The 18533-nt window shown below is 39.0% G+C and overlaps 1 protein-coding gene and 2 pseudogenes across 2 annotated transcripts in view; 2 read left to right on the top strand and 1 right to left on the bottom strand.

The window, feature by feature from the left end:
• Positions 1–18533, top strand: part of LOC148731419 (uncharacterized) — a 387633-nt pseudogene that overhangs the window by 231557 nt on the left and 137543 nt on the right.
• LOC148731420 (neural cell adhesion molecule 1-B-like) overlaps positions 1–18533 on the top strand; it is a 284150-nt gene that overhangs the window by 134555 nt on the left and 131062 nt on the right. The gene's annotated exons all lie outside the window — the stretch shown is intronic.
• On the bottom strand, positions 11423–14927 carry LOC148731428 (uncharacterized; annotated as a pseudogene). Its single transcript, XR_016001499.1, has 5 exons — positions 14835–14927; positions 13194–13284; positions 12592–12681; positions 11854–11919; positions 11423–11538 (listed from the first exon to the last, which is right to left on the bottom strand). The product of XR_016001499.1 is annotated as an uncharacterized LOC148731428 (transcript).

Here is an 18533-nt window from a genome sequence, read left to right as displayed (position 1 = left end):
AGAGCATGGTACAATCCCATTCAGCTCTATCGCCATTTTTCATGGTTGATAACAGCCGTGCGTTTTTCCTTCTGTTCTTTAGGGACTCCCCATTCCAAAAGTCCAGTCCACTTTTTGGTTGATCTTTCCATTCTCCTAGTCTTGTCTTGTGGCGACTGTCCCATTCTTGTTTAAAGATTGTTCTCAGACCCTCTGTTATAATATCAGTGACATCGTAACAAATCCTGAAGTAGTTTAGCTGCTCTTCCGTGTATTCAAATGCAGCGGCCATTTCTTGTTTGAACCTGCGCAAAACCAAAGTTTTGTTAATAGGCATCAGGGTTGTCTTTGCAAATAGTATATGTGTCAAGATGTAGCGATTCGTGCTTAGACATGTTTTTTTTAGGAAAGGGGTGGGTCAGAGAAGGAATTTTATTTCCTTTATTCACAGGGTGGGGCTAATTTGACGCCAGGACTAGTAATATGAAGGAAAATTGAGCAGCGAAGAGTCAAGGTTACTTTTTAACGACTTCACATCATTTTTTTTCTCAATTTAATTTGAATATATCAACAGAGTTGAAATGGTAAATTGGCCACCGTTACGATTATAAAAGCTGACGTTTCGAGCGTTAGTCCTTCGTCGGAGCGAAGGGCTAACGCTCGCCAATTTACGTATGATGGACGATCCTCGCAGTAGATAGCGCTATTTGAGCAATAGCGAAATTCAGACCTGAAAAAAATCAGGCCTGTACGGGACTCGAACCACTGACCTCTGCGATACTAGTGCAGCGCTCTAACCAATTGAGCTAACAAGCCAACTGAGAGCAGGCCGTTAAGTTGATTCGTAATGAACCCGTGAAAGTGATAAATGAGATAGAATAAATATATGAAAATCATATATTTTGAACTGCGGTATTTGATACGTATGATGGACGATCCTCGCAGTAGATAGCGCTATTTGAGCAATAGCGAAATTCAGACCTGAAAAAAATCAGGCCTGTACGGGACTCGAACCACTGACCTCTGCGATACTAGTGCAGCGCTCTAACCAATTGAGCTAACAAGCCAACTGAGAGCAGGCCGCTAAGTTGATTCGTAATGAACCCGTGAGAGTGATAAATGAGATAGAATAAATATATGAAAATCATATATTTTGAACTGCGGTATTTGATACGTATGATGGACGATCCTCGCAGTAGATAGCGCTATTTGAGCAATAGCGAAATTCAGACCTGAAAAAAATCAGGCCTGTACGGGACTCGAACCACTGACCTCTGCGATACTAGTGCAGCGCTCTAACCAATTGAGCTAACAAGCCAACTGAGAGCAGGCCGTTAAGTTGATTCGTAATGAATTGTTAGCTCAATTGGTTAGAGCGCTGCACTAGTATCGCAGAGGTCAGTGGTTCGAGTCCCGTACAGGCCTGATTTTTTTCAGGTCTGAATTTCGCTATTGCTCAAATAGCGCTATCTACTGCGAGGATCGTCCATCATACGTATCAAATACCGCAGTTCAAAATATATGATTTTCATATATTTATTCTATCTCGCTCGCCAATTTACCATTTCAACTTTGTTGATATATTCAAATTATTTCGTTACCCCCACCGTCGCAGCCCCAAACAGTTTCTTTAGAAACTATCAGCCTTTATTTTTTTTTTCTCATCCGAAGAAGCAAACGAAGTTAACTCTGATTTTACTAATTTTTGTTCAAATATGCGACTTAAGGAAAATCGATCACCTAACTCGTCAATTCCGCCTTAACTTTCCTGCAAAAACTGAAATCGCACGAATCCCTCGTCAGGTAATGAATTTTCCTATAAGAAAGAGAAAGTCTAAAGCATCAGGAATACGGTCTAAGTCTCCTCGCTCTCCTGTTATTTAATGTTTTTGTTTATTTCATTTCTCATTTGTTCCCAGCATAGTTATTTTTGCGAGGCACATTTGAGCTTAAATACGAATCATGGCTCGATAGAAGTCACCTGCTTTTTTAATCATTTGGCCAGGGAACAAAATTCATCTGAGAACTGATGGTCAAAGTCAATAATTTTTAAGCTATACAAATTTTTTTCCGTCTTCTTAGTTTATCTTTTTTGCGTCCGAGGTAATTAGTTATGATAATCTTACTTAATAAGGTCTCTTAACATTGAATTCCATTCTCTCAGCTTGCTTTCTAGTGATCAATAAAGAATCGCTTCTCACTTCATTCAAGTATGATAGCGTAAAGTGAAAACCAGCCATCACTCTTAGATAAATACTTGAGAACTTTGCCAACCTGAGCCGAAATAAATTCCCAGCGTACTGTATAAAATGATACACACCACACGTGAAGGTTAACTTTAATTTACGTCGACTCGTGAACGGAGGTTTCTCCACGAATGGAAATTATCACTCTGAAGCTATAGATCGATAACAAAAGCAAATTCAGAGAAAAAAGTTGTCTGGAACTCACTTGAATCAGTAACTTAGATAATACATACCGTTCTGGAAGTTTGAGAAACCTTTGGAGTACTTAAACTGTCTGCAATCAAAGTTTGAATAGTTAAGAATCACATGCATTTAAAGCTGCGCACAGCGGCATATCCAGTGTTTTATGCATCATAAGCTAAATAACGCTAGCATTGTGATTGGTTCTTACCTATGATCGATTGGAGGACAGACGCATTTATCATATAAAACAATCAGAATTCTAGCGCATTAGATCATATCCACATGTATTTTGCGCTATATAAGTAATAATAAATTGAATAATAGATCATCCATGATGCCGTGGTTCTGTTTAGTAATAGATCCCAGAAGACGTCAAAATAGTAAGAACATCAGTGACACACTCTGCTGTGCCTCACGTGACACTTTTGTCATCTATTATTGAACAGATACATGGCAACATGTAATCTATTTTTCTTTTGTTTGATAAGTATTAAGAATAGTTGGATATGATTTCTGGTCCATCACTTCTTACCGCAAAGTAACACAGAGATTTGAACGACTTTGATCTGATTAGTTAATGAATATTAGAAATTGTCATGCTGTTCGACAATCTAGACGGCTCCTAACAGCGGAAGGAAGCCTTCTGCATTTAGTGCTGCCACAGATTTGCTCTGGGTTTCTGTTTCTTGAGATTCCGTTTGCAAGAATTTGCAAATATATTTACTTTCTGTTCACAGCTTATGTAACTGTTATCAGTCAAGGCTTACTTTCGCGGCAAGTCATCTGTTATGAAAGATAAGTGAAAATGACTAAACGGGGTCTGCGTTAAAAATTGGTAGAGAAACAGAATTCTTCCCAGCCTGAGCCAAGAAGGACATTTGACATAATAAGCGTTCTTCTATGCAATTTTGACATTTGGAACAAATTTAAGAAGACACTTCACGAAAAGCACTTGTTTTGTTCGCTAATTATTACGTTTCTTCTTCATCTCACGGACATTAGATCTCAAAAGCTTAAAAGGCTTCGGCAGTTTTTTCGCAGCTGGCTTATCTCACTGAGTTCTGGAACTAACATTACAGTGCTGGTATACTGTGGCACTGCAGTGCTGTTATACCGTTGTACCGCAGTGCTTGTATACTGTGGCACCGCAGTGCTGGTGCACTGTGGCACTACAGTGCTGTTATACTGTGGCACTACAGTGCTGGTATACTGTGGCACTACAGTGCTGGTATAGTATGGCACTACAGTGCTGGTATGCTGTGGCGCTACAGTGCTGGTATGCTGTGGCACTAAACAAAATTTTATCTCCTGAGGTCCTCTTATCTCTTCAACCTCTAGTCCTTAAAAAAATGGATGATTCTCCCAGCAAAATTTCTGGAGCTTTAATGAAGTTAAGGCAGCTGTAATCCGCTGCTTTTTTACCCTTCCGTTTTTCATAATTGCTGTCAAATTAACTAAACACTTCCGTCTTTCGTTCACTTGATACGGTCAGCATATTTGAAAATGGATCATATCAGTTAGAGTATCAAAAGAACGTAAGGTCACAAACATCTCTTTTCTAACTTAAAGCGACGATAGCAGAAGTCACAGTGCAATTTTATCTTTTTGCTAAAATAGTTTTCTGTATTACGCTCCTTCTCCTGCAGCGTGTTTCGTATCAAGATAAGTATTCTACAATGTTCGCTAGTTTCTTTTTCGTTTGAAACGAGTTGTATCTTCTACGCATAACTTTCAGGTAAGTGAATTAAAGTTTGCTTCACGTTGTCAAAGCTCTAGAAACTTACCGTGAGGTAATAATACTTTATCAGCGATAAAGAATATAGGCTGCTTTCTGTAGTCAACAAAACACTCGAGGAACTCGCATGCGAAAGCTAACCTGGCTTCGTCGCAATGCAGATTGATCATGTCTCTAAGCAAGACAGGGACAAGAGACTTCGAAAGATTTAATTGGAAGGCCGCTTAATACTTATAAAGCGATGATCGAGTAATTATGACGCCATATCAATGGGCTATTTGAACAGCTTTTGTTTTGCTGAAGTAAGAAAGACAGGTTTCGGGGTTACGTCAGTTAAGAGAAAATAGTTTATATTTTCTTGGTTACGTTTCTTTTCCCTCACCCAAACAAACTTTGATCGTTGAAAAATAGTCAACTTGAATGAAAGGATGACTTAAACCGAAAATAGACCTGGTAAAGACCCTCTCTAGCTAGCTTGAGCTAAGAATTCAATTTGAAATGACAAGGAACCTGCTTTGAAGTATTGGAGATCGGTATTCGGTGCACAACCAAACATAGCAGTTTTTTCGTTGGGTTGATAAACTCAGACCATTAGATTAGAAAATTACAAAGCATATCAAAATAACATCAATAACATTTTCATTGATTTAGGGGAATTTGTGTTAAGGAAGATGGAAGAAATCACGGTTAAATTTGATCTTGTTACGGTCTCGTGAAGCTCCTTCTCCTCCAATATAGCAATTCTAGGAAGTAGTTTTCGTTTGAAAAGAGTTATATCTGCTACTCATAACTTACATGCAAATGAAATTAAGATACTTGCTGCTGCCAAGTTTTGGAAACGTTTTGGTGGTGCTTTATCATCTGCGATATGGAATATAGGCTGCCTTCTGCAGTCAACAAAACACTCTACGGACTCGAAAGCGAAAACTTCTTTGGCCTTCAGGCAAAACACATTATCTACCTCCCTAAATAGCTGCACTCTGCATGTTTAATATCAATTGTTTTACTGACAACTATTGAATTTGCTTTGGTTTGACTCTTTGTCCATTATCTCTCCGCAGCAAACAACACTAGGATGTGCCTCGACACGTTAACCTTAATTATTTTTCGAAGTTCTTTCGCTCTACAAAAGTCTGGAAAATTCTTCTTTAATTTGGCTACGATAACCTTACTTAGCGTAAAAGAAGAGAGACGGAGGGGGGGGGGGGTAAGATTGAGCTTACCCAACCCCCACTCCCTCTCTATTCACATTAAATTACAATTCCTTATGTATTATTTACTTCTATACCATTCCTAAAGAATATTGTACACTGCTCCGTAATGCGCTACATAAGTAAAATGATAAATTTGTTATAATAATTATCATTAAGTGATAGTTACCTCCAAATGTGATTCACATGAAATCGATGCCAGTGGTTTGTCCAACATACACAAATAGAAACACTGAAACAAAAAATGCGTGCGGAAGGCAATCAGAAAGAGAATAAGTACGAAAGAAAATCGACGCAAGGACAATATGAACGTTCTTTTCGTAGTCTGCATACATGGATAATAACAAAGCGCAAAACTGACACGATAACCGCTGATTAGACTGGCTTGATATCAGTGCGAATGAAAAATATGAACAGTGTCGCGAGGGAACCTGCACTAAAAGCCCGAGCGAGTCACGTATGATTGAAATAATTTTTGCTGCAGTTTTCCTCGTTAACTTGATGAGACTTGAAACCAATACGCTTGTGATCAGTTAAGGATTACAGTTGAGGCGGATCGTAAGTAGTTGCAAAATTTGAAATCACAACGGTGACAGGACTTTGATTTTTAGTGGCAAGGAAACTATAGTTTTACTAGTCTATACAAGCTTGTATTTAAATTATTTTCCAAATAGCCATTCGAGTTCATTCGATAAGTTGATACAGTCACCAAATGTTGTCATAAAATCGTGAGGCGTATCCCTGCAATAGCATCACTAACATTTTCAGAAAACAATATTTCAAGGGTGGACAAGAAAGCGTGGTGAAACTTCACGTTGTTGCCCGAGCTGGCCGATCTTTCTTCTCCTCCAAACAGTCCTGAAATCTTTTAAAGCGAATGTCGCATCCATCTAAGGATGGAAAGTTACCTGGCCTAGTTTGAACTAATTTTAAACTCGTTCGAAAGGAGTTGTAGTTTTTACTAACCCTAGGTGCAACTGAAACAAAGTAATCTTCAGGAGCGAATCCAGGAGTTTGTCTCCTTCTTATAACGTATGAGCTTTCCACCCTTGTCACCTCCTTATAACGTATAGTAACAGTCGACGCAAAACCCACCAAATCGCTCAACTTCGCCATTTAGAGCCACAGAAACGACAATACACAGCAAATGAGGTAGGTTGACATTTATTTTGAGCTTTAACTCAGACATTTCATGATATAAGTTTACGATAATAAGACTCTTCAATATTCTCCCATACATTCCCTTATATTTCGAATAAACAAAGACTCGTCGCTTGTCTGGGCTACTTGTGCTCACATATGCCGAACTTAATGCATGAATCACAGGGAAAAAAAAGGAGTAGATGTGACCTGAAAGTGAGTTCTTTTGGATCTTTTTTTTACGCTGTTAACATTTTGTATTGTAGAAGATTTTATGGAAATTACAGGAAATTATTATAATTCATTTATTACCCACAAATCGCCAGGAATTCTATGAATGCCATGCGCGAAAAAGCCAAAACAGCACAGAAAAATGGTCGGAGACATAGGAATTTGTAATTCTTGCTTTGAAAAGACAAAATACAGTTGTTTGACGTGCGGTAATTACTTTTGTATGAGGTGTGCGGTTTTTGAAAACGAAGAGGGCACTCCTGGGTGGAAAGTAGGAAACTCTGTGGCATATTGTGGGTCGTGTTTCAGTGAAATGATGGAACGTGAATCATGTAAAAGTATCATGACGAAAAGCCAAGATAAAGAAGCAAAACAAACATCAAAACAAGAGCATCAGTGAAGCAATTAAGCAAACGCTCAATAGACGTCTTCGTCTAGCAAATACGTAGTGCGCCTGGGAATATCGACAGCGAACAGAGTTGAATTCGACTGAGTTAAATTCGACGTAGTAGTAATAGTAGTAGTAAAAGTTTATTAATAGTGTCAAGAGCCGTCTAGCAAGGGAAAAATCCCTTACTAATTTGGGGACACTAAAAAAGAAAAAAGACTAGGAGCTATTTACAGTAGTATCGATATTAAAACTAGGAGAAAATCTATAGTTAACTAGTTACGGGATTTGTAATAAAAATATATAAAATTCAAGAGGAGCAGAGGCTACAGCGCGTGCAGACATCATCCAAGAGCTCACTTAAACTGAGTTGGCGTGTCTTGCCTTTGAACGACTTGAATCAAATTGAACGAACTTTGAATCAAATGCCGTATTTAACTATTTTAGTTGACTAAAATAGGAGTTAAGTTCGGCACATGTGAAATTCGACGTTTGAACTGGGCCTAAGCGATAAAACTGACTAAATTGACTCTATTTAACGACCATAAAGAACTAAAGTCTTTTCGTACTAGATGAGGGTTTTCATTCAGCAAATAAAGAATTAATCGTCATAATTCCGTCCAGTTGATAAACAGTAGCCTGTGTACAGGCCCATACTTTCCAGAGTTGAGAAAACTCTGGTAGGTATCGGGATTTTGGAGGGGAGAGGAGGGGCAGCTGTTTAGAAGCTAATAAACAAGAACATGAAAGTGAAGCTGATTAGTTACATACTGTGACCTTCAGAAATAATCTCCAGACATTGCATCATTTTTTATGGCATCTTTAAAGCCGCAAACGTCAGACTTCCGATTTCTGCGCTGATCCGTTGAGTTTATAAGCAGAGCTACTTAATGGGGGTTGAGTCAAAATATAGAGCAAATCTAAATTCTGTTCGAGAATGTCTTGGTCAAAGTCCTTTTCAGAGCAGCAACAAGGATAAGACTCCACATTGAAGCCTCTTTAGAGAATGTAAATATCTCTTGTCTGAAACAACTACTAAAATCGGTTCTGAATTTCGTTTAGGCGTCAAAATTCCAACCAGACAAGACAAGAGACTTAAAATTGCTCATCCGCAACCAGCCTTCAACTTGTAAACAGAAACACAAAAGTGAAACCAGTGTGTTACCTATTGTGACCTTAAGCCTTGAAATAATAATCCGATGACACGCGTCTTTTAACAGCAAATGCGCTGGTCCGTTACGTGTAAATAGAACTATTTCATCGGAATGGGGGAGGTTGGAGGAGGTAAGTCAAAAAATGAAAAAGTGGTAGAGCAAAGCACATCAGTTCTTCCCCGGTCCCTTAGGCAATATTTCAAGAAATTCTCGAGGCGGTTCTATTAATGCAAAGCACATAAAGGGCAACATTAGGGGAATACTAGACGTTGAATGATTTACCGCCTGCTCTCGTGTTTGGTGTGATATTTCAAGTAATAGGAGTCAGTAAGTTCTTGAACAGAGGTCAACCATATTCGAATGTCCTCTTCTAGAATGTTCTGATTAAAGTCCCATTACAGAACGGCATTGTAACAATTCATGAAGTAAACAATGAAAAAAGTACTAAACTAAGCCTTTGACCGAAAGGAAAATTTTTGAACGAACAATTTAGTGTTCAGTTCACCGGTAATCTTCAGCAACAACATTCAGCATTTTACTTATTGCAAAATGTAGAGCCAGCTGAAAGTATATAGGGTTACAAAATTAGGGGGAAACGTGTCTGGAAAACAATGAAGCAGAGACTATCTTAATCGACTGCGGAGTTGTCTGTGTCAATTTCTTGCTACGGTCTTAGCTTAGACAACATACATTCGAAAATCTTCCCATCTTCAAAAAATACCTGACGTGCTTATTGGCAAGAAACTTAACGATCTTCGTTCGTGATCAATCTCGAGAGCAAAGACATGTATCTCTTGCTGTTGTCCGAAGACAGGTAGATGTTTACTTTAAATTTCATAATGGGCAAGTCCTGGCCCTTTACGGAAACAACGAAATTACACTCTGACATAATGTACTTACCAGTGAGACTTATTTCAGTGCCTTGAGGAACACAGTAAGGCTGTTAAATACTATTGCTGATGTGACCACCTTTTCACTGCTGTTTTGGATCGTGATGGGCTGGCACGAAGAATAAAGACTCCAGACCGTTTCCTTGCTATCGAAACGATCCAATTTACATCGGAGGAAAAAACAAAGCGAAATAAGCGATGAGGTTTTTCATTCACCAAATAAAGAATCGATGTACATCCGTCCGGTTAACGGACTATACTTCGCGAAATGAATGAGGGACAAATTCCCAAATTGTTTTCTACAAAATGAAATCGACTTAGCTGTTGGTAAATGTTTAAAATTAAGCAGGCCTAAATTCGTTCATGGAGCCGTTAAGTATAACACTTCGCGCACACGAGCATGGATTTGTGACAAAACCCTTAATGGTTCGTACACTGAGCTATAGTCTTGTTGTATACGTACAGACACTTAGTTGCTTCTCAATCTAGATTACAAATGATTTAGTCTTACTTCTTTGAGGATTTCACGGGCTATTGAAGCTTTGTATCGATGTATTTCTCCAGAAAAAAAGCAAGACTCCTCTCGAAGGTGAACAGGGCACCAAACCGAAAGCCACTAAAAGATTATTGCGAAACATACGTGATGACACAGTGTCTATTCTTACACCTGATCTGCGCGTGATCTCATCAGAAATAAAACAGCAGAAGATTGACTTGTTGGGTAAGGTTATAGGGTTAGAAGTGGGAGGGTTATTTAGGAAGTTTCATTGTTTTGGGCTTCAAAGACAAGCCAACCTATTACAGCAGTGTTTTTTTTCGAAGGAGCGCTTTGCTCGTTAGCGAAAGTTAAAAGGTCCATCATATTCACACTGCCTTTAAGTCATCGCTATATTCAGGGGTGGTGACTTTCGTTGAGTCGGAGGGGATGAAACACTGTGCCCGTGATAGAGCTACAAGAGAAGTATTATTATAAGTGGCCCATTGTACGTTAAAACAAATATTCATAAACGAAAAACGCAGTTTTTCACCGGAATTAAAGGTCACGTTAACCGGTATCTTCGCAGAGGAAGTCAACAAAAGACCTTTTCTTCTACTCCTTACGGGTAATTAAAAGGTTATTTAAACAGAAACTTTCCACCGCTATAACCAATAACTTTCATTAGGCTTTCTAAGACAAAAGAAGTCAATTTTTGGTTGGCACTTTTTAAAAGATTGGAAATAGAACTATTTTTTTTTTTTTAATGGGGTCAGTCCGTGAGTACATAGAAAACATTGCACATCTGAAAATCATTCATTTAGAATCAATAAAAACATCCTTTTACAAGAGGAGGTAGAGAAATAAATTTACTTTAAGGTTTTAATCTGATCTGCACGAAAGAACGCAAAGGTGAAAAATTCACCGTGAAAAGTATTTAATAAATCTTCTTGAGCCTTGATTCAAGGCTGGTATCCTTAACAAAGTTGAGAAATTCATTCCCGCTATGAAATATTTGCTGATTAATTTCCTAGTCATTGCCACATTTTTGTCACCATTTCTGGCCAATTTCTGCCTGAATAACCTTTTCCAGACAATCAGCTTGTAAAAGGAAGCATAATAGTAAACAGCGCTCTTAAAGCAGAGGAGTGAAAAAGCGAGGGAGGTTTGGGTCGAGTCGCTTAATGAATCCGACCCAGGCCTCCCTCTCTTTTTCACTTTTCAGGTCCAATCTTCGCTCCATTTTACCAACTGAATGCCTGGAACAGGCCAATGCCTGTAACACCCTGGTGTCGTTCTAAAGAATTATTTTTTTCTTATCAGTATTAAATTGAAATAATCTAATGTCATACAGAAAGTGAGCCATAAATTTTGGCCACCTAAGTTCATGGGGCCGTCTATTTTCTTCATGCTTCTTAATTACGCAGATCTTTTCATGTCATTCAGTAGTTTGGCTAATATGGCGTACGTATCTCTTCCATTCTTTAACCGCGATTCAGCGTACTGGATAAGACTTGCTTGCAGGCTCAACACCCTTTGCCTGTTGTAACGGATCATCTGCATTTAAAAAAAAAAAAAATTAATATCAGTTAAATAAAAAACACTGCTCATTATTACTGGTATTGTTATTGTTACGGTAACTGATTATCGGCAGAAAGATAATATCCTCGCTATTTCCACGAAACACAATTTATTCAACTGTTAACAACGGAAGATAACCTAACACGAGCTAGCGACTACTCTTGGAACAATCCAACTAAAATTAACTATATACTTATCTACGCTTATGTGACCACAAGCAAAGTACTGTCCTTCTCTTTGGCGAAATCTCCTGAAGACTTCCTTCGACGTATCGCACTCCACGGTAAATAGCTCTGGGCTTGACAGCAGAATGTCAGTTTCACATCTGAAAGGGAAAATCCCTTCACTTGTCACTCGTCACACAATATCGCTTGTAGATCACAAACAGGGAACGAAGTCCCAAATCACAACAAAAACCTGACGAGCGAGCTGCTTATATAAGCATCCGAAGAGAGTCTAGAAGTTTCCAAAAGGAACTATTTATAACCATTACAATAGTAACTATTTATAACTATTACAGTAAACTCTATTTTTAAACTGATGAGTAACAGTTCTAGAAAATTATTAAAAAAAAACACTTTGCGTGACATTGACCTTCGCGAACTTTCTAGACAATTCCGATCCTTGTAACATTATTTACCTCTTTTTTGGCAGCTTCTGAAATTGAATTGCATGCTTCCTCTGCTTCTTCTTTGGCTTTTTGAAGCTGATAATGGAAAATGCACAAAAACAATTTGGTAATCTTCCATTCTAGCATTCGACATGATTCTTCAAAACCTCAACATGACCTTCAAGTGATAAATGTCTATTGCAAGTATATATATCTTAATGGAGGTTTTGTTGTATAGTATCGCTGAGTATTTTTACGAGTTGTACCGTGTTTTGACGAGCCCGTAGGGCGAGTCAAAATACAAACAACGAGTAAAAATAATCAGCAATAACACACAAAAAAACGTTAAATAAGAGATTTATCATCCAACACGCCACATTGTTATTTCATTGCGGGCGAATTTCGCGGATATTTCTGGAGTACAAATATCGTGTATTTGTATTTGTACTCGTCTCGCGACGAGTACAAATATTTGATAGGGCGAGTCAAAATACAAACAACGAGTAAAAATAATCAGCAATAACACACAAAAAAACGTTAAATAAGAGATTTATCATCCAACACGCCACATTGTTATTTCATTGCGGGCGAATTTCGCGGATATTTCTGGAGTACAAATATCGTGTATTTATATTTGTACTCGTCTCGCGCGTTATTTGTACTCTACGAAGCATATTTGGAGAATAAAAATCACGAGCAACAGAATGAGGGGAAAACTACCAAAGGAATGTATATCACGTGCAAAACACAAGTTTGTCTGAATCTTACCGCTTCTTGGTTCTTAGGTTTGGCTTTTTCCAGTGCTTTTGTTGCATTCTCAAACTCTACCAGTTTACAAGTACGACAGAAAAGCATCTCCTACAGAATAGGAAGTGGACAAAATAAATGCGTTAGAAAGTTAAAATGTTCATCTTGGGACTGTAAAAAATGGAATAACCAAGTTACAAAAGTTAGGGTGTTACATTTGCCATCCCGAAGTCCCAAATTTCAGCCCTATTGATGGTTCCATATTAGATTCTTCCACAAAGCTTCGTGATTAAAAACTATTCAAGTGAGTTCACCTCTCTGTTCCACCATTTCAGCCTTGGTTTACAAATTTTCCCCGTTGTAACTAGACAGCAGAGCAGTACAAAAATAAAATACTCTAACTCCAGAGGTAATACAATACAACAGTTCTGTTTTCTGAAGGTGCTTCAGACAGAGAGGTAGAGCCCAGTCCACTTGTTCACAACATGACCATGCTCTTATCCCAGCCCAGTCCCCAAAGAAATAATGTTTATCACCTTCCCCACCCTTGCCCATCACCACCAAATCCCACCCCCTCCCCCCTGAAAAATTATACCCAAGTTTTCTAAAAACATTTCACAAACCTTGGCAGCATCCATGTATCCGGAATAAAGTTCTAGAGTAAAACCTAGAGTGTTAATTGTCATCATTAGTGGACATAACATCCAGTGATTCCTGGAGAAATGATCACTGAGACACAAGCAAAGACAAAAACAAAACAAAACTGATTAAACTAGTGGAATTGAGGAACACTGCCATCAAGGGTATGAGATCCCTCGGAAAAAGGCTTCCCTACCTCGACACCATTTAGTGGACTTGAAAAAGTCACAAAGCTTCTGGAAAAGTAATCAGAGTAAACATTAAAAACTGGCACTTCATCTAACCTAGGTAACATCCACCCAATGTAGGTTGTATGTTCTAAATACTGTTCACTGTAAATTTTCTCTAGTACTAACTAAGAGAATTTGTTCAACAATCAAGAGCTTCTTTTCTAGCTCAATCGGTTGGAGCACCGGATTGTGTTGTGCGGGAGGTCGAGGGTTCGAGCCCTGGCTGGACCAATAATCATGGTCTTAACATAAGTGAGGAAAATTTGCTACCTTTCTATAAAATTAAAAAATGGATAGATATTCTAGTCTCCTCGGATAAGGATGAATGTATATTAAAACTGTAGGCCCCGTCCTGCAGGGTTGGGGTAGGAGATGTCAATCTCCCACACATGAGATTACTGTGTGATGGATGTCCTCCTCTGGGGTGGGATGGGTGGGATATCTGCTGAAGATTGGCTGTTTGCCCTTTGCATATCAGACATTTAGATTTAGATGTTCAATTCCTTTATTCTCCTAACCCTCATACACTATTCAGTTGTGATATTGTAGGGACAATTTCCATTGTAGATCAGGCTTAACACTTCCACAACAGATCTACACATAATTTTCAAGCTAGTACTGCATTATGGGATATAAGCTCTGGCAGGATGAGCCTTGTGAGCTGATTTCACCATTCATAGAAACATTTTCCCTCTCATTGTCAGTTATTACAAGATGGTTGGAGTGACCAGAACTACAATGTAGAATAGGCGTTGTGGTAAAACAGTGTTTATCTGTATATTGGAAAAAAAAACCATCATCCAAATCATGTCTGGTCCACTATTGCTTGCATTGAAGCTGGCCCAAAGAGTTAAATATTAGAAAAATATGGAACAAACAGATGTATTGAGTAAATATGAAAATACATAAATTATTACTAATATTTTATGTATTTTCATATTTACTCAATACATCTTTTTGTTCCATATTTTTCTAATATTTAACTCTTTGGGCCAACTTCCAATGCAAGCAATAGTGGACCAGACATGATTTGGATGATGTATAGGCAATTTCAGAAAAAAGAACAAAACCCCATTTATGACTGCCAAAGGCCTGGGCTAGAATTTACAACTCCAGTATGGCAGCCCTATGTCAGTGTTGCCAAGATGTTGCGAAGCATAGTATTTGTTTGGTTGTTCAGTGGTCTGCTGACAGGCTATCCATTTCAAAGGCTAAAACTGACTAACAGTAAATACTAAACTCAGTTCATTACCTCTTGACACCCGGCCGAGACAGGTGTTACCAGTTATGAGTTAAATTGATTGGTTTGAGTGGAGGTAACCTTGTTAGATGGGCAAAACAAGTAAGGGGCCTACTTGTCATTGGCAAAATCTCTAAACTACCTTCTTGACTTACCTGATTTGTACACCAATACCAGACTCTCATAATAGGAAGAATAGTCCACAACCTAAGCGATGGATAGTCAGGGTCGTCTATTGGACGGAACATGTTTCCCCAGTAAGGTGTCAATGTAGAGCAGCAGGTCAGGTCTGGTTCAGTGGACGACCACAGAAACGACAATAATACACAGCAAGTGAGGTAGGTTTACATTTATTTTGAGCCTTATCATAGACATTCCTTGATATAAGTTTACGATATTACGACTCCTCAATATTCTCCCATACATTTCTTTATATTTCGAACAAACGACCAGGCACGCCGCTTGTGTGGGCACCCTGTGTTCTGGTTTGCGTGCACAAACACAACGTGACCATACAAAAGGTATTGACATGAGATAGATTCGTGACAACCCAGATACAAAAGCGCCCTTGCTGAATAATCTTAAACGTTTCTCGCGTAAGATCACATAGGCTCCAGAAAAACTGAATGAAAACGAAACCAAAGAGATTGACCACCTTTTTTCGGACCATTAATTTTCTTAACTCCAATCGAGTTTGTCACGTTTACTTAGCACACGTCGTCGCATGAGCTCGTGCGACTCCCGCAGACATGTGGCAGTAAACGACTGAGGTCAAAGGATCGCGAGCGTTACTTAAATAGGGACAAAAAGATTGTAACAAATTTCTTATCAAGGTCGAAGGTAAATTAGATAATTCTACGGCTTCTCTCCCGTCTTTAACCATCTTTAATGGCTGCGAGATAGCGTCAATATACGTTTGTAGAATATTGCGTTACATAGTGTCACAAAGCGTTACCACTGTTAGGAACTTTCCATTACTCAATCGTAACGTAAATCTACTCTCCTAAGTAAAAGTAAAATAACCGATGACGAGTACTGTAGGGTAAGTACTCTATCTTGAGTATTGAATAACAGGCATTTAAATTAGAGGAACGAGAGTGATTTCTTGACCCACGAATACTCTACGTCCCATCGAAAGTAAAAAAAGTTTTGACGGGTCTGCGCGACTCCTATCGCTCCTTGGTGACGAATTTGTTCTTAGCAGGCAACCGACGTGATACATAAAGAGTCGAAACTGCAGTCTTGCCCCAAGAATCTCGACACAAATGGCAACAGTTACACTCTCAGCTGACGCCATGGCGGGAGGAGTAATATCAAAGACAAAAATAATAGCTGTGGTTACACTCACCTCCTACCCGAGGTAACCCTGTGGGTAATAACCTTGGATTGGGATGGGTTTGGCTTTCCGGTCAGGTTTAATCCACCGGTTACTTAATGGATAATTACCCGAGGTGAACTCTTGACCTAGCAGTGTTTGGCGGGAAAATAATAAATCATGGAGATCGCAAACCACGAAACTTATGGTTTTTATTGGAGTATTCAGAGCAAAGACGAATAAAATATACTTAATGTAAACCTCGAAAGTTGGCCATGTTTGATGCCTCGTGTCTTGAATTTGGTACTTGCTAGGATATTTGCCGCGATTTCAGCACAACACCACAAAAATGCCCAGCATGTGCTGCGGTTTCCGGGTTTACTATTTTCTTCCATCCGACTCGTTGAACTACTCTTGTGGTTAGATAAACCACTGCTAAACCCTACGACTTGGTTCGGGAAACGTCATGGGTAATTCTTTTGTTCTTTTTGATGTATCCCTAGCGATTTCCCATGGGAAGTTTCACTGTGGGAATAGAGGTCACACACAAAACACAGACTTCCCGTGGGTAAGGTCTCACTTTCCCGTGGGCAAAAGGCCTAGTGTAACAAAAACGCGGGTTACTTAACAGAGAATTGACCCTTGACATGCAAACGCATCGTAAGAAGACAGAGACCTTCTGATACACGTTGGAGAGCGCTTGGTCAGAGATGATCAAAAAGGATCAAAGTGGCCATCTAAATCTTTGAAAGTCTTCAAAATACGACCTACAGGAAATTTGAACTTCTCGAAAACCGGTCACAAATTAGATACTAAAAAGACGTACAGAGCTTGCGTTTTTCCTTGAGAACGATGGAATACGCGACAATTACGTACCAAAGTCTCCGCCTTCACCACCACATTGAAAATAACGCTACTACAATGCAACATAATCGGAGTGCGCACACCGTCTGAGTGAATACCAAGCAATGCCTCTCGATAAGCTATTCAGTTCACCTATATCTTCAGAGGCGGATCCAGGAATTTTTGATTGGGGGGTCCAAACTTTGATTCAGAAAGTCACTATTGGACTCTTTTGAGGCAAATTATTTCTCCCCCACACCCCTTCCCACTACTCGCGGTTGCACGTTATAATTCCTTGCCTGCTTACCGTTTACTTGGATTCATTAAAAAGTGTTATACAATCCTGTCGATGTAAGAGTTTCAGTCTCAAAGCTGTAAGCGTCAGGTCTGGATCCGCTACTGATCTTTCATCGTTTATGGCAACATTCCTCTACGCGTACCGCGACATTCTGAATTCCCAATCCGGTACATAATTCCATGTTTAAAAAACCAAGACAGTCGTTTGATTACAGAGGGTATTTCTATCCGATTCTGACGTAATTGTCAGTCATTCATGAAAACACTATATATACCTCTGTCAGTAAACGCTTTTCCTGCGCTTCATACAGCATTCTACATGTACACAAAGACTAAATTTATATTAATATTTACCCTCTCCTTTGCAAATAATGAATGGTTGAAAACGAGAATTATGTTTTAATTGTGAATTTTACCCTCGCTGAACTTGAGTTTCAAGTGCAATTCTTTTTTCCTAAAAGCAAAAAACTTGACTGGTCACAGTGGGGGTCAGAATTTAAAAGGTCACTCGGCAGTCATTTCATTCAGTCTCTACGTGGCTCAAATTGCCGCACGGCGCCAATAAGCATTGTTTACATTATTCCTGAGTGCTTTAGTTACTTAGGCCCTGTTTACAAGCAAGGAGGGTAACCCTTGTGCTAGGGTTACCCTAGCAGGCGGGTCAAAGATAGCCCGGGTTTACAAGCAAAATTTCACAGGTGGGGTTACCCTACCACCCGGGACAACTTACCCATGCTTGGTAACCGCACACATTGTTATCAATGTTCAAAGGGTCTGGAAACAAGTAAAAAGTTGTCCCAGGTAGGCGACTTATCTCCACCAGAGCGTTTACAAGGCAGCTAGGGTTACCCTAGTGCTAGGGTAACCCTAGCTGCCTTGTAAACACGTCGATGAAAAAAAGAAGAAATGTGGGAACATTAGGGTAACCCTCCTGCCAGGGTAACCCTAGCACTAGGGTTACCCTACCTGCTTGTAAACAAGGCCTAAGTAATACCATGAAATAGTTTTCTAATAATATTACATTCTATTGTTTCATTTGAGAACTTTCTTTACTTCTAACCCTTCCACGCGCTGCCGGAAATTTCTCGCCGGCACAACTCATTTTTTATATTATATCTTTGGATACATTTTCAAATAATCAAGTCTTTCAATGAGATAAACGTGCTAAAGGTTACCAGCGGACGGTATAAATTAAAAGGATAAAATATAACGGGTACTAGTTAAGCTTACGCAGATGTCAGTCCAAGAACATGTACATCTATGGCGTTTTTTTTTTTTAAATGGAAGCGAGGTTGTCGGTCTTTGTATAAATATAGACACATTTTGACCATGATTAAAATCTTCAGAGAAACATTAAATAGGAGCGAAAATTAAAGTTGGATAGAACACATAACTTCTT

This window comes from Stylophora pistillata, chromosome 5 (assembly GCF_964205215.1).
Source record: "Stylophora pistillata chromosome 5, jaStyPist1.2, whole genome shotgun sequence".
NCBI lineage: Eukaryota > Metazoa > Cnidaria > Anthozoa > Scleractinia > Pocilloporidae > Stylophora > Stylophora pistillata.
This window is presented reverse-complemented; position numbering and strand designations above follow the sequence as displayed.